Source organism: Giraffa tippelskirchi, chromosome 1 (genome assembly GCF_054371585.1).
Source record: "Giraffa tippelskirchi isolate mGirTip1 chromosome 1, T2T-mGirTip1v1.2.pri, whole genome shotgun sequence".
Lineage (NCBI taxonomy): Eukaryota > Metazoa > Chordata > Mammalia > Artiodactyla > Giraffidae > Giraffa > Giraffa tippelskirchi.
Window position 1 is genome coordinate 206,880,143 of NC_137275.1, and position 15,877 is coordinate 206,896,019.

At 40.3% G+C, this 15,877-nt stretch overlaps 1 long non-coding RNA gene across 1 annotated transcript in view; it reads left to right on the plus strand.

Moving 5' to 3' along the window:
• LOC145539505 (uncharacterized) overlaps positions 1–15,877 on the plus strand; it is a 59,550-nt gene that overhangs the window by 2,011 nt on the left and 41,662 nt on the right. The window contains exon 2 of the long non-coding RNA XR_014077867.1: positions 830–914. This is a non-coding gene — a long non-coding RNA (uncharacterized LOC145539505). The remainder of the gene's footprint in view (positions 1–829; positions 915–15,877) is intronic.

Below are 15,877 nucleotides of genomic sequence, written 5' to 3' on the forward strand. Positions count from 1 at the left end.
CATCTCAGCTCTAACCTTACCTGACATTCTAATTAGCTCTTGCAAGACTGGGATGCTAGAGAAAAGACTCCCATGAGGCCAAAGTGGCAATCATAGTAGAGTCTGAACCGGAAAGGAAAGATTCTTCCCGTAGCCCTAGAGAGGCTCTGGTGCATGGATGTTGGAACTTCCCTTTTGCTCCAGATGATTCCACTGATTAGGATCTGAAAAGAAAATTATAGAATTTTGTGGTCCTTGCATTCCAAGAACACTGGGAATCGATTGTGTAGTAAGGAGGCACGCTTGTCTGTGTGTGAATATGTGTGCGTGTGGAGGAGTATGACATTCCAGATTATGACCATGCCCTAGAATGATTATCTTGGTGCTTGGCATCATATATGTGTTCAAACCAGGTTTCCAAGAAAATAGTCGGTGATGAAGAACAGTTGGATCTAATCTGTTAATGGCATCCAAGAGCTACTGTGTTACTGACCCTTTCCAGTTGTGCCCTAACAAAGGTCCTACTGCCCAGTGTCCTTGGAGCCAATAGAACAGACCAAGTTCAGTTTAGAAGAAAAGTAACTTTTTTTTTTTCCTTTCATCAGATAATGGAGAGGTGCAAGCATGCACTCTAGCCGCAGATGGGGTTGCTTTATAGGAATCTCGTTGGTAGGGAGGGGCAGAGTCCCTGGGAAGGCAGGCACAGCTGTGCAGCTGACACCAGAGAGCATATAGTGCACGTTGCACGTGGAGTCTCTGCACGCCGCCCATCAGCTGCCATCTTGAATTGAGCGTTGTGTGCGGCTTCCAGTCGTGGCCCTAAACTGACGTGTCAGCTATTTCTCACTAGGAATTCGAGACTGAGGTGCCTGGTGTGAGACCTCTGCCTGCGGCCCCTACTAACAAGTGAAACTGAAGTAAGCGCGCCGGAAAAGGTTAGACTTTATTTTATTACCCAGGTTCTGTATTTACTTCCTAGGAATTGTTAACAGGCTTTCCCGGTGGTAGCGGTGTGTTCTTTCCGTCTCTCACAAGTCAAGGACCACTTGGGGGAATGGCTGAACTGATTATTCATAGAATAAACGATGATTCCCATGGTTTTGAGGAAAGTGCTGCCCTGGCTTATGATAAAACTGTAACTAAATCTTGTGAACATTGTTTGAATGGTGAAGAACAACTCTTCCTTCTTATGCTTTCTTTTGTTTCTTTCCTGGGTTTTTCAATTATGTGACCCTGATTCCTTTCTGTTTTCTCATGCTGCTTGGTTCTCTTTTTTCCATATCACTGGACTCTAAGCATCTCTGACATGCTTCTCTTCATTCCTTTCCCCACATTTTCCTCCCCTCCCACCACTTCTTGTTCATGCTTCAGTGGTCATAATTTTGAAAGTTTTTAAAAGATTCAATCATCAGTTCAGTGCCCATTAATTAAATTCTTACTATGTGCAGGCATTGCTGTAGGACTGTACTGGGGAATAGATGAATAAATTCCGGTTCAGAGGAGTTGAGAATATATTACCGCCACCCCCCCCCCATACACACACACAAAGTCACATAGCTAATGTGTAAACAAAATGCTAACGTTGAGCTTATATTTTAGTGAGAGAGACAGACAATAAAGCATACAAGTAAGTAAATGTAGGATATGTTAGTTGCTACTGAAGAGAAAAGTAAAACAGCAGAAAAGAAGTATTATGGAGGAGATAGGTTAGTAATTTTAGATGGGGGAACTGAGGTAAACCCTCTGAGAAGATTACTTTTGAATAAAGATCTAAAGGGAGGTGAGGGAGTGAGTCATATGAGTACTTAAAGAATTTCTAAGCAGAGAAACAGCAAGTGCAAAGGCCCTGAGGTGGGAGTGTTTCCGCTATGTTTGAAGAGTAGTAAAGAGGTCAAGTGGCTGGCACAAGTGATCCAGTATGAGAGTGGTGGCTGGTGAGGTCAGAGCAGCAATGAGGAGGTACAGATAATGTAAGCCAATCATTAACTTTGACTTCTACTCCGAACGGGATAAGAAGTCACTGGAGAGGGAGAGATAAATAGAAGAATGACTTGCGAACTTGTGTTTCACCACTAGCTGCTCTGCTGATGGGAGGAAAGGTGGGCTGGGATGGAAGTCAGGAGATCAGGTGTTATGCTGTTGCAGTAATCCATGAGAGATACCATTGCTGTGAAATCATAAGGCAACTTTATCACATTAGTGTTATTATTCCCATTCTATAGAATAGAAAATTATATCTGAGGAAAGTTAAGTTGTTTGCACAAAGTCATCACACAGTGAGTGGCAGAGTGGATTCAAAATTTTAAGTTCATCTCAGCTGCATTGTTGGTAGCAAGAATCAGCCAAATTTCAAAATTGGCTCACTCAGAGAAGATGAAGATCTCTTCATTACCAGATTTGAAATGAGAACTACTAATCTAAGAACCCACGTTGGAGAGTCAAATAAACAAAAACAAATCCAAATTCTCACAATTTAAAGTGTGCTTTTGTGTATATCTGTGTTTTCTGGTACCAGGAATGGGTAGACTGAAAGTTGAGATTTTCTGGAGATAGCCCAGGAAAGGCTGAGTGAAGAATACTATGTGAGTTAGGAACTTGGATGCTATTCTCATCTCTGTTTCCCTCTGGATGTGACTTTTAACCCCCTGGAGCTCAAACTTTCACCTTTGTACTGGAATTGTGGAGACAGCTCTTGGCAGTTGTCTGCATGGCAGGGCATGGACTCCGTGAACCCTTTCTAGTTCCATGGGAAGAAGAAGCTTCTCGTAGGTTATCAGTTCTGTCATATACATATTAAGGTTTGCAAAACTATCTCTTTTTTTTGCCTATACCCTGAGATATTTCAAGTTTTACACATGTCTAGCTTTGTTTTGTAGGTGACAACAATATTAAATGGCATGTTTCTATCTCTGGGACAGTATTTTATGCTGTAGTAGCAATGTAGGTATTTTAAATCAATATTCAGATGAAAAATGTGCTCACCTTTAACTAATAACACCTAGGAGCCCAACTATGCCCTCTCCCACAGCAACTTCTTTGTCTCTATTGCCGGAGACCCTACTGTTATATGAAGCCTTCTGGGTAAAAATGAATAAAAAAAATATGTGGAGTTGGTAGAGAAACTGTGGTAGCAGAAACTTGAGGAGGGAAAAAATCTAGAACATCTGGAAAAAAAAAATCAAGTCAGTTTACAGAAGCAGACCCTGACAGTTCATCTATATAAAACTTAATTATTCTTTCATTGTTCCCCCAATTAAAAACAAGTCCTATGTTGACTTGACACCTTGTAACATTGTCCTATGATGCATGATAAGTTGCTTCAGTTGTGTACAACTCTTTGTGACCCTTTGAACTGTAGCCCATCAGGCTCCTCTGTCCATAGGATTCTCCAGGCAAGAACACTAGAGTGGGTTGCTGTGCCCTCCTCCAGGGGATCTTCCAGACCCAGGGATTGAACCCATGTCTTTTATGTTTCCTGCCTTGGCAGATGGGTTCTTTACCACTAGCACTGTCTGGGAAGTCCCTAACATTGTCCTATGTTACTAATTAGGCATTAATTTTGGCTTAGTCATCCTCTTGTAAAAATATGTATAGTTTTCATGATTATGGGATTGTCCGTCACACATTAGTATAAATTATTTTACCCTGATTGTTGTAAAATTAATATACTGCTGGTAATTTTTTTGGGGGGTAAGGGAATTCATTTTATATTATAAAGGAATTGGGATATAGAAAATAACCAGTGGGATTTCACTAAAGAAGTTTTGGGCCATCTAGGGACTGGAAGCAGAAGAAAAGGAGTATTAGGAACTAAGAAAATGGGGTAATGGAAAGAAAACAAAGAATTATTAGTCTGTGTTGACTGTTTCTGTGCTTAAGCTTTGCCCTTATGCTGAAAACAAAGAGAAATGGCTTCTCTTTTGTATCACATGATCACCTATACCCAGGAAACCAAATTCAGCATAAGGCTATTACTGATCTATACATTAGGAACTGCCAATAGTCATTTGCCTTTTAGCTATGAAAAAGAACACCATGGTGTCCTCAGACTAGTTGTCAGGGAAGTAAGTTATCAGTTGTGACAAGTGCATGGCCTTTTCAACATCCACCAGGATTATTAGCTGAATGGTTGGATCTCCCGATTCTTGTCCTAAACCACGCACCACAGGGAATACAAATAGGACTTGGAAAGGCCAATATGGCAGTCTCTCTCCATCTCTCTCTTACTCTAATCATTCCAATTTAGTATTTGTCCAAATGAGTTATAGAATAAAGCTTGGCCCATCACAGACTGCAACATTTTAAAAGAATTTTTCCTTGCCCAGTTTGTAGAATGAATTTTGTTAACTGTAGCCAAAAGAATTTGGAAATTGTCTAAAGGCTATTTGCCATCATAGATCCCATGCCTTATATCTGTAAAACCATTTTTTTTAAAAGTTTTTGTTTCTTTAGAAAGAGATTTTAAGGGAGGTTTTCAGAGCATGCACAAGCATTATTAAATCCTCATTATTCTAGAGCTTATTATCTTGAGTGACTTTTGTATGTCAGGCACTTTGTGTAAATGATCTCCTAATATTTTATAGATGATTAAACTGATGCTTGGTGAGGTTAAGTCATTTGCTAAGAACTGGGAGGTAAACCCACAGTTGATTCTCTGACTCCAAAGTCCATGTGCTTTTAATTTCCACTTTATGCCTGGCTGTTTATTGAACTAATGTACAGGGATGAACATGAACACAAAGTTAAACATAAACACAGTTGTTTGGCAATCACTTGTCAGAGTATATAAATGAATGGTTTTCTCACAGTTTAATAATGCACATAAATAGGCATGAATCATAATTTCCTATTCTCATATTGAGCCACAAAATATCCAGCAGATAGCTTATGTCTTATCTATTTCAGTTGTGAAATGACTCCTACCTTGGCTACAGTTGGAATATCATTGGAAATATCTTATCCTCCTTAGGATCTCTGTTCAGCAATCACATACTCAGGATATCAAGAACAATTTTAATATGCAAAAATTTAGGTGATTTTGGGAATGGTGCTTCTGGAATATTCTTGATGGGAAAAGTTGAGTTCAACGGGAACCTTTATTCTCCATAATGAAGTCCAGAGTCTTCTCTTCATATACTGTAATTGGCAAGGCTTCTATCTTGATTTAAAGATTGAAGAGTTTGCATGGTATAAGCTAGCTCACTCTAAAGTGAGTTTGGATATACTTTATAATGTGATGTGAGTTTTGGCTGAGCAGAGTTATCCTCTGTGGAATTTGCAAGTGCTACAATTGATGCAGGCAGAAAGGAAAAAAAAATTCTCATGATTATGCTGAAGGATAACCTTCTGGGAACTGAGCCTCTCTTTGAAATGAGAGTTAGTCATCTATAAATTGTTAGTGAAAGAGCAATGACCTCGTCATGAATTTGAAATCCCCTTAAAAACTGTACCTTTTTATTTTGGGATGTCACCATTGGGTTAAAATCAATTGTTCCCCTTCCCAACAGTTCTCTCATTGCAGTATGCGCTATGGAAAGCAGACTGAGAAAGCCTGAGACAGTAGCAGCAGAGATTAGCTTATGATCACATGGAGTTCTCCCAGGAGCTCAATGGGAAAATTTCATCCATTAAAAATGCCAGTACAATGAGACTGATTAGGGTGAGGCAGGATGAAAATGATAACTACTGTATTCTAAAATGGGATGACACCTCCTTTTTTTTTTTTTTGAAGAGCTTAATGCATTTTTGCAAAATTAAAAAAAATTCTAAAGAGGATAGACATATTAATATATTTATGTAGCTTTAAATCAATTATAAATTGCTGATGCCTGCAGCAGAGAGTCAATAAATGAATAGCCCAAGGTTCCACAGCACAATTAAAATCCCATTTCTTTTATAGTAGTAAAAATAGGAGGCAGCATTTACTCCTGTGACCACAGATGGGCGAGCTAGTGCTGTGCAGGCTGGTGTTTCTTCTCTGATCTGCTCTCAAGCAAAGAGGCCTCTATTTGGTTCTGATATTTGATGCCATTAAGGTGAAGGCTGAACTTTTCTGATAATGAAAACATTTGTAGCCCATTTGTTTATAATGGCCATATCTACCTTAATCTTCATTTACGTCTTTTAACTGGAGAGATTTGCAATTTCCTCCAGCCTTAGTATGGCTTCTTCCTGAAGTCCTTCATCTGGTTGGCAGCACAGTCATGTTTCTGTGGAGTTTCGAAAATGGTCTTCAGCAAAAGCAATCTTCCTTTGCTATTGTACCAGCTATTCAATCTTCCTCTTTAAGACTCCCTACTAGCTCCCTGCTGCTTTCTAAATCAAGCTGTGATTTTCCTGGTTTATCAGCCTCTCCATCATGGGGTTTAAATTTGCTGTTACAGATTTTTTTTTTTTTTTAGTAGTATCTTCTCCAGTGCCCAAATACATCATCTTCATTTCAGAAGGGTGGCCTGGCAGAGTCCACAGTTAGTGGCGCATGCATCTGCATGAGTATGGCATGGGTAGGGGAGATTGTCTATAGCTTTTTTGCTTCTGCCTCCATGACTTTCAAGTGACTACAGTGTCTGTAGGTTGCCTGGATATTACTTTGTTCTGAGTCTGTTATGCCAGCAAGTCTTTGTCTACATAGGGGTTATGGTTTAAAGAAATGAAACAAGCCAATGCAGTCTATGACTATATTTTTCACAAGATCAGAAAATATGATAATGAAATCACACTGAATCCTATGAGTATATTAGGAAAGGCTTTAGTAATGTATGTATGAAAAGTAAAAATGGATGTGTTAGTTGCTCAGTCATGTCCGAATCTTTGAGACCCTGTGGACTGTAGCCCACCAGGCTCCCCTGTCCATGGGATTCTCCAGGCAAGAATATTCCCTTCTCCAGGAGATCTTCCTGATCCAGGGATTGAACCTGTGTCTTCTTCATTACAGGCAGATTCCTTACCATCTGAGCCCCCAGAAAAGCAAATATGTATATGTAGTTTAATATAAAATTGATATGTATATCATAAAAAAATTAGCAGTAGGTATAAGTTGAGTTATTAATCTCAGTTCTCTATCCTCCTGTGTTAGTAACCTGGCTTCATGCTAGGTGGAGTATTTAACCCTGGTCCTTGATCTGGGCCTTGGGAAACAGATTGCTTTGACCAGTGGGATTTTAGTGGACATGATGCAAACAAAGGCTTGACATGTGCTTGCCCAATTGGACTTATTTACTTGAGCTCCCACTTTTCACCCAAAGAAGAACATTCTTTGGATAGCTGCTGGTCCAATGACCATGGGAGGCATGTAAAACAAACCTGGATCCAGCTTCCCCTTAGAGTCAAGTCCAAATGACATCAGCCTGGATCAGATGAATTCCAGTGAACAACAGTCTGGTGAATGAGAAATAAATGCTATGCTTTACACTGCTAAGATTTTTTTTTTAATCTATTAAGCAGCAAAGTGACTGATACACATGTAAAAATCTGTGGGAAAAATTAGTTAGAAGCATCTTGTTTACTTTCAGGAGAAGCTTATCAAAGATAGGGATTCCCTGGTAGCTCAGGTGGTAAAGAGTCTGCCTGCAATGTGGGAGATCTGAGTTTGATCCCTGGGTCTGGAAGATCCCCTGGAGAAGGAAATGGCAACCCACTTCAGTATTCTTGCCTGGAAAATCCCGTGGACAGAGGAGCTTGGCGGGCTATAGCCCATAGGGTCGCAGAGTCAGACACGACTGAGCAACTTCACTCACTCACTCATGCCAAAGATAAACCACTTTTTTCTTTGGGTTAAGGAAAAACTCTCAAACATCTTCATAGTATATCCTGGGGTTAGCCCACATTCAGTCCAAGCTCTTACATTTACTTCTATAATCTCACACAGTGAGTATTCAGACTCTTGTCATGACCCAACACAAAAAAGGTATTAAACCATCATGAAATTAAACTTATTCAGCATGTATATGAAAAACAATTATATAAATGCATATAGTACCTAGAATAACTGGTATCAAGGTTAAAATGAATACATCCAGCCACAAAACAATCTTAAAATAACAAAATTTATTTGTGCTATTCAAATAGCTTGAAGAGAGATACATACAGTATAGTAATATCTAAATTTTTTTTAAACTTTCCCATTCATTTCCTTTATTCATTGCAACTCTTCCATATTTCTTTCATTCTAAATTGTTCTTAAAATCTCCTGTTCCAAGGGAGGTTCGGGAGGAGGGAAAAGAAAGAAAAAAGAAAAAAAACCCCTCCTTTTCCTTGTTTAAAGATTTTTCTCAGCCATAGCCTGTTCTCTCCCAGTGTTTCTCTGCCTCTAGCTTTCTTCCTGGTTCTGTGTAACAAACCCGGAGAGAACTGAGCCCAATCCAGCTGTCAAGAGACAGGATTTCAAGCCAGACTCTTCTGTAGTGGCCAGAATGAGGATAAATGCTCGGAACACTCATAATTTAATAACTGTTGACACATCACTTGTGGAAATGAAATCAGCTCTGTGTTAGGGACATGATAGATGTTTGGTGTAGAATGCAGACAAGATGAAAAGTTCCCTGCTTTGGTGTTGGAGAATTTTGTTATTCCAATAAAGCATTTAAAAGATTTGAGAAATAAAGCTTGAAATGGATAATACTTTATGAATTGCAATTGAGTTCTTTTTAAGGATATGAAGCATAAAGGAATCAACAGAAAAAATGTTAGACAACAGAAAATATATTCCAGAAATTAGAGTGTGTAACTAATAGGATAAAATAAAAGCTAAATATATTATTAACATATATATATATACATATAATTTTTAAAAATTTGACTTAGTGAAAATCAGTTCAGTTCAGTCACTCAGTCGTGTCTGACTCTTTGCAACCCCATGAATCGCAGCACGCCAGGCCTCCCTGTCCATCAGTAACTCTCGGAGTTTACCCAAACCCATGTTCATCGAGTTAGTGATGCCATCCAACCATCTCATCCTCTGTCGTCCCCTTCTCCTTCTGCCCCCAATCCTTCCCAGCATTAGGGTCTTTTCCAATGAGTCAACTCTTCGCATGAGGTGGCCAAAGTATTGGCGTTTCAGCTTCAACATCAGTCCTTCCAATGAACAACAGGACTGATCTCCTTTAGGATGGACTGGTTGGATCTCCTTGCAGTCCAAGGGACTCTCAAGAGTCTTCTCCAACACCACAGTTCAAAAGCATCAATTCTTCCGTGCTCAGCTTTCTTCACAGTCCAACTCTCACATCCATACATGACCACTGGAAAAACCATAGCCTTGACTAGATGGACATTTGTTGGCAAAGTAATGTCTTTGGTTTTAAATAAGCTATCTAGGTTGGCCATAACTTTCCTTCCAAGGAGTAAGCGTTTTTAATTTCATGGCTACAATCACCATCAGCAGTGATTTTGGAGCCCCCCAAAATAAAGTCTGACACTGTTTCCACTGTTTCCCCATCTATTTCCCATGAAGTGATGGGACCAGATGCCATGATCTTAGTTTTCTGAATGTTGAGCTTTAAGCCAACTTTTTCACTCTCCTCTTTCACTTTCAACAAGAGACTCTTGAGTTCTTCTTCACTTTCTGCCATAAGGGTGGTGTCATCTGCATATCTGAGGTTATTGATATTTCTCCCAGCAATCTTGATTCCAGCTTGTGCTTCTTCCAGACCAGCATTTCTCATGATGTACTCTGCATATAAGTTAAATAAGCAGGGTGACAATATACAGCCTTGACGTACTCCTTTTCCTATTTGGAACCAGTCTGTTGTTCCATGTCCAGTTCTAACTGTTGCTTCCTCACCTGCATACAGGTTTCTCAAGAGACAGATCAGATGGTCTGGTATTCCCATCTCTTTCAGAATTTTCCACAGTTTATTGTGATCCACACAGTCAAAGGCTTTGGCATAGTCAATAAGGCAGAAATAGATGTTTTTCTGGAACTCTCTTGCTTTTTCTATGATCCAGCAGATGTTGGCAATCTGATCTCTGGTTCCTCTGCCTTTTCCAAAACCAGCTTGAAGGGGTTTCCAAATTTTATGGTCTCCAAATCAGTGGCATTGTGGGTTGTAAAAATGCCACTTTGCTTTCTATAGTTAAAATTTAATATAGCTTTCAAATTTCTATTTCTCCTGATGATGAAAAATAAAATAGGCTAATTTAAGGAAATTGCATCTGTTTGGATTTAACACAATCCCTTAGGGTTCTTTCTCTTCCATTCTCCCTATTCCCTTTCCTGGGGTAAAAGTGGGCTTATGAATCGTCCTGGTGTTAGATGAAGGGAGTTAGTTTTGTGGACATCTCTGTGTCTTTGCTGGCTTCCACTGGCCATCTCCTGATGGGGACTGCACCTTCTTTTGAAGCCTTAAGCAGCACGCCTTGTGAGTCCTCATGTTCTAACTCCAGGATTCTTTGAGCCATTGACTTTCCAGTCACTTCTGCACCTCTCTTGAGCAGCTAGAGAATTTCCTCATAGTTGTTCATACAACATTGAAGAGTGTGGAATGTGGGAAGGCTGCCCTCAGGCCTGTATCTAGGCACTCCCTCTCAGTTACTGTTCAAATGCTTAAGGGCTTCTCTATAAAGCTTCCAATCTCATAAATTATGCTCTGAGTTCCTAGAGAACCCTTCTTCGTGGGATTCTCTTAACCTATTTGGGGTCTATATAATCCATCTTTTTCCCCCTTAAGGATTTAAACCCTGTATTGGTTTTCTCCCGATGGTAAAAACAAATCACCACACATTTAGCTGCTTAACACACATATTATCTCACAGTTTTTGTGGATCAGGAATCTAGGCACAGCTTAGCTGGGTTGAATATGGTCACTCCAGGCTGTAAGCAAGGTGTTGGCCATGCTGAGTTCTCATCTGAAGGTTCAACTGGGGAAGACTTGACTTCCAATTCATTCAGTTTGTTGGTAAAATTCAGTTCCTTGGTGTCCTAGGACTGAGAGTACTGGCATTTAACTGGCTATTGGCTGAACTCCGATCCTAGAGACCACCAGTAATACCTAGAAGCTGCTTGCAGTTTCTTTTCATTTGGGCTTCACCAACTTGTCAGCTTATTTCATCAAGCCCTGAAGAAGAGACTCTGCTAAGATAATCTTATATAAACATAATCAAAGGAGTGACATCCCAGTACCTTTACCATAAAACATAACCTAACCATGGGAGTGACATCCTGTTGTTGTTGTTGTTCAGTTGCTAAGTCATGTCTGACTCTTTGCAACCCCATGAACTGCAGCATGCCAGGCTTCCCTGTCCTTCACTATCTTGTTCAATTGCTAAAACTCATGTGCATTGAGTCAGTGATGCTATCCAACTATCTCATCCTCTGTTACCCCCTTATCCTCCTGTTCTCAATCTGTCCCAGCATCAGGGTTTTTTCCAATGAGTCGGCTCTTCTCATCAGGTGGCCAAAATATTGGAGATTTCAGCATCAGTCCTTCCAGTGAATATTCAGGGTTATTGCCTTTAGGATTGACTGGTTTGTTTTCCTTGCAGTCCAAGGGACTCTCAAGAGTATTCTTCAGCACCATAGTTTGAAAGCATCAATTCTTTGGTGCTCAGCCTTCTTTATGTTCCAACTCTCACATCCCCACCTGACTACAAGAAAAACCATAGCTTTAACTATACAGTCATTTGTGGGAAGAGTGATGTCTCTGCTTTTTAATATGCTGTCTAGGTTTGTCATAGCTTTCCTTCCAAGGTTGTTGTTGTTCAGTTGCTCAGTCATGTCTGATGCTTTGAAATCTCTTGGACTACAGCATGCCAGGCTTCCCTGTCCTTTGCCATCTCCCAGAGCTTACTCAAACTCATGTTCATTGAATCGGAGATGCCATCCAACCATCTTGTAATCTGTTGTCCTCTTCTCTCCTGCCTTCAATCTTTCCCAGCATCGGGGCCTTTTTCAATGAGTCAGCGCTTTGCATCAGGTGGCCCAAGTATTGGAGTTCAGCTTCAGCATCAGTCTCTCCAATGAATATTCAGGATTTATTGCCTGTAGGATTGACTGATTGGATCTCCTTGCAGTCCAGGGGACTCTCAAGAGTCTTCTCCAACACTACAGTCCAAAAACATCAATTTTTTGGTGCTCAGCTTTCTTTATGGTCCAATTCTCACATCCATACATGACTATTGCAAAAATCAAAGCTTGGCTACATGGACCTTTGTCGGCAAAGTAATGTCTCTGCTTTTTAATATGCTGTCTGTGTTTGTCATAACTTTTCTTCCAAGGAGCAAGCGACTTTTCATTTCATGGCTTCAGTCATCATCTGCAGTGATTTTGGAGCCCAAGAAAATAAGATCTTTCCCTGTTTCCATTTTTTCCTATCTATTTGCCATGAAGTGATGGGATCAGATGCCACAATCTTAGTTTTCTGAATGTTGAGTTTTAAGCCAGCTTTTTCACTCTCCTCTTTCACTTTCATCAAGAGACTCTGTAATTCTTCTCTTTCTGCCATAAGGGTGGTGTTATCTGCGTATCTGAGGTTATTGATATTTCTCCCAGCAATCTTGATTCCAGCTGTGCTTCATCCAGCCTGCCTTTTCACATGATGTACTCTGCATATAAGTGAAATAAGCAAGGTGACAATATACAGCCTTGTCTTTACCAATTTTGAGCCAGTCTGTTGTTACATGTCCAGCTCTTACTGTTGGTTCTTGTCCTGCATACAGATTTCTCAGGAGAGAGATAAGGTGGTTTGGTATTCCCATCTCTTTAAGAATTTTCTGCAGTTGTGATCTACACAGTCAAAGGCTTTGGTTTAGTCAACAAGCATATATATGTGTGTGTGTATATATATATCAGTTCAGTTCAGTCGCTCAGTTGTGTCCGACTCTTTGCGACCCCGTGAATTGCAACACGCCAGGCCACCCTGTCCATCACCAACTCCCGGAGTACACCCACACCCATGTCCATCGAGTCGGTGATGCCATCCAACCATCTAATCCTCTGTCATCCCCTTCTCCTCCTGCCCCCAATCCTTCCCAGCCTTAGGGTCTTTTCCAATGAGTGAGCTCTTCGCATGAGGTGGCCAAAGTATTGGAGTTTCAGCTTCAACATCAGTCCTTCCAATAAACACCCAGGATATCTTTTAGGATGGATTGATTGGATCTCCTTGCAGTCCAAGGGACTCTCAAGAGTCTTCTGCAACACCACAGTTCAAAAGCATCAATTCTGCAGTGCTCAGCTTTTTTCACCGTCCAACTCTCACATCCATACATGACCACTGGAAAAACCATAGCCTTGACTAGACGGACTTTTGTTGCCAAAGTAATGTCTCTGCTTTTAAATATGCTATCTAGGTTGGCCATAACCTTCCTTCCAAGGAGTAAGCGTCTTTTAATTTCATGGATGCAATCACCATCAGCAGTGATTTTGGAGCCCCCCAAAATAAAATGTGACACTGTTTCCACTGGTTCTCCATCTATTTCCCATGAAGTGATGGGACCAGATGCCATGATCTTAGTTTTCTGAACGTTGAGCTTTAAGCCAACTTTTTCACTCTCCTCTTTCACTTTCATCAAGAGGCTCTTTAGTTCTTCACTTTCTGCCATAAGGGTGGTGTCATCCGCATATCTGAGGTTATTGATATTTCTCCCGGCAATCTTGATTCCAGTTTGTGTTTCTTCCAGCCCAGCATTTCTCGTGATGTACTCTGCATATAAGTTAAATAAGCAGGGTGACAATGTATAGCCTTGACGTACTCCTTTTCCTATTTGGAACCACTCTGTTATTCCATGTCCAGTTCTAACTGTTGCTTCCTCACCTGCATACAGGTTTCTCAAGAGGCAGGTCAGGTGGTCTGGTATTCCCATCTCTTTCAGAATTTTCCACCAGTTTATTGTGATCCACACAGTCAAAGGCTTTGGCATATTCAATAAAGCAGAAATAGATGTTTTTCTGGAACTCGCTTGCTTTTTCAATGATTCAGTGGATATTGGCAATCTGATCTCTGGTTCCTCTACCTTTTCTAAAACCAGCTTGAACATCTGGAAGTTCACAGTTCACATATTGCTGAAGCCTGGCTTGGAGAATTTTGAGCATTACTTTACTAGCATGTGAGATGAGTGCAATTGTGCAGTAGTTTGAGCATTCTTTGGCATTGCCTTTCTTTGAGATTGGAACGAAAACTGACCTTTTCCAGTCCTGTGGCCACTGCTGAGTTTTCCAAATTTGCTTGCATATCGAGTTCAGCACTTTCACAGCATCACCTTTGAGGATTTGAGATAGCTCAACTGGAATTCCATCACCTCCACTAGCTTTGTTAGTAGTGATGCTTTGTAAGGTCCACTTGACTTCACATTCCAGGATGTCTGGCTCTAGGTGAGTGATCACACCATCGTGATTATCTGGGTCGTGAAGATCTTTTTTGTACAGTTCTTCTGTGTATTCTTGCTACTTCTTAATATCTTCTGCTTATGTTAGGCCCATACCATTTCTGTCCTTTATCGAGCCTATCTTTGCATGAAATGTTCCTTTGGTATCTCTAATTTTCTTGAAGAGATCTCTAGTCTTTCCCAATCTGTTGCTTTCCTCTATTTCTTTGCATTGATTGCTGAGAAAGGCTTTCTTATCTCTCTTTGCTATTCTTTGGAACTCTGCATTCAGATGGGAATATCTTTCCCTTTCTCTTTTGCTTTTTGCTTTTCTTCTTTTCCCAACTATCTGTAAGGCCTCCTCAGACAGCCATTTTGCTTTTTTGCATTTCTTTTCATAGGGATTGTCTTGATCCCTGTCTGCTGTACAGTGTCAAGAACCCCTGTCCATCAGTTCATCAGTTCTATCAGATCTAGTCCCTTAAATCTATTTGTCACTTCTACTGTATATTCATAAAGGATTTGATCTAGGTCATACCTGAATGGACTAGTGGTTTTCCCTACTTTCTTCAATTTAGGTCTGAATTTGGCAATAAGCAGTTCATGATCTGAGCCACAGTCTGCTCCCGGTCTTGTTTTTGCTGACTGTATAGAGCTTCTCCATCTTTGGCTGCAATATATATATATATATATATTTTTTTTTTTTTTCTTTTTGGAATTCATCTGCCTTTTCTTTGATCCTACAAATGTTGGCAGTTTTTCTGATTCCTCTTCCTTTTCCAACTCCAGCTTGTACGTTTGGAAGTTCTCAGTTCACATACCACTGAAGCCTAGCTTGAAGGATTTTGAGCATAATCTTGCTAACATGTGAAATGAGTCCAATTGTATGGTAATTTGTACATTATTTGGCATTGCCTTTTTTGGGATTAGAGTGAAAACTGATCTTTTCCAGTCTTGTGGCTACTGCTGAGTTTCCTGGCATATTTGCTGGCATATTGCATACAGCACTTTCACAGCACCATCTTTTAGGATTTAAAATAGCTCAACTGGAATTCCATCACCTCCACTAGCTTTGTTCATAGTGATGCTTTCTAAGGCCCACTTGACTTCTCCCTCCAGGATGTCTGGCTCTAGATGAATGACCATACCATCATGGTTATCTGGGTCATGAACATCTTTTTTTTTGTATAGTTCTTCTGTGTATTCTTGCCACCTTTTCTTAGTATCTTCTGCTTCTGTTAGATCCATACCGTTTCTGTCCTTTATTGTGTCCATCTCTGCATGAAATGTTCCCTTGGTATCTCTTTTCTTGAAGAGATCACTAGTCTTTCCTATTCTATTTTCCACTGTTTCTTTGCATTGTTCACTTAAGAAGGTTTTCTTATCTCTCCTTGCCATTCTCTGGAACTCTGCATTCAAATGGGTATATCTTTCTCTTTCTCCTTTGCCTTTCACTTCTCTTCTTTTCTCTGCTTTTTGTAAGCCCCCTAGGGCAATCACTTTGCCTTTTTGCATTTCTTTTTCCTGGGGATGGTTTTGATTACCACCTCCTGTACAATGTTATGAGCCTGCATCCATAATTCTTCAGGCATACTGTCTACCA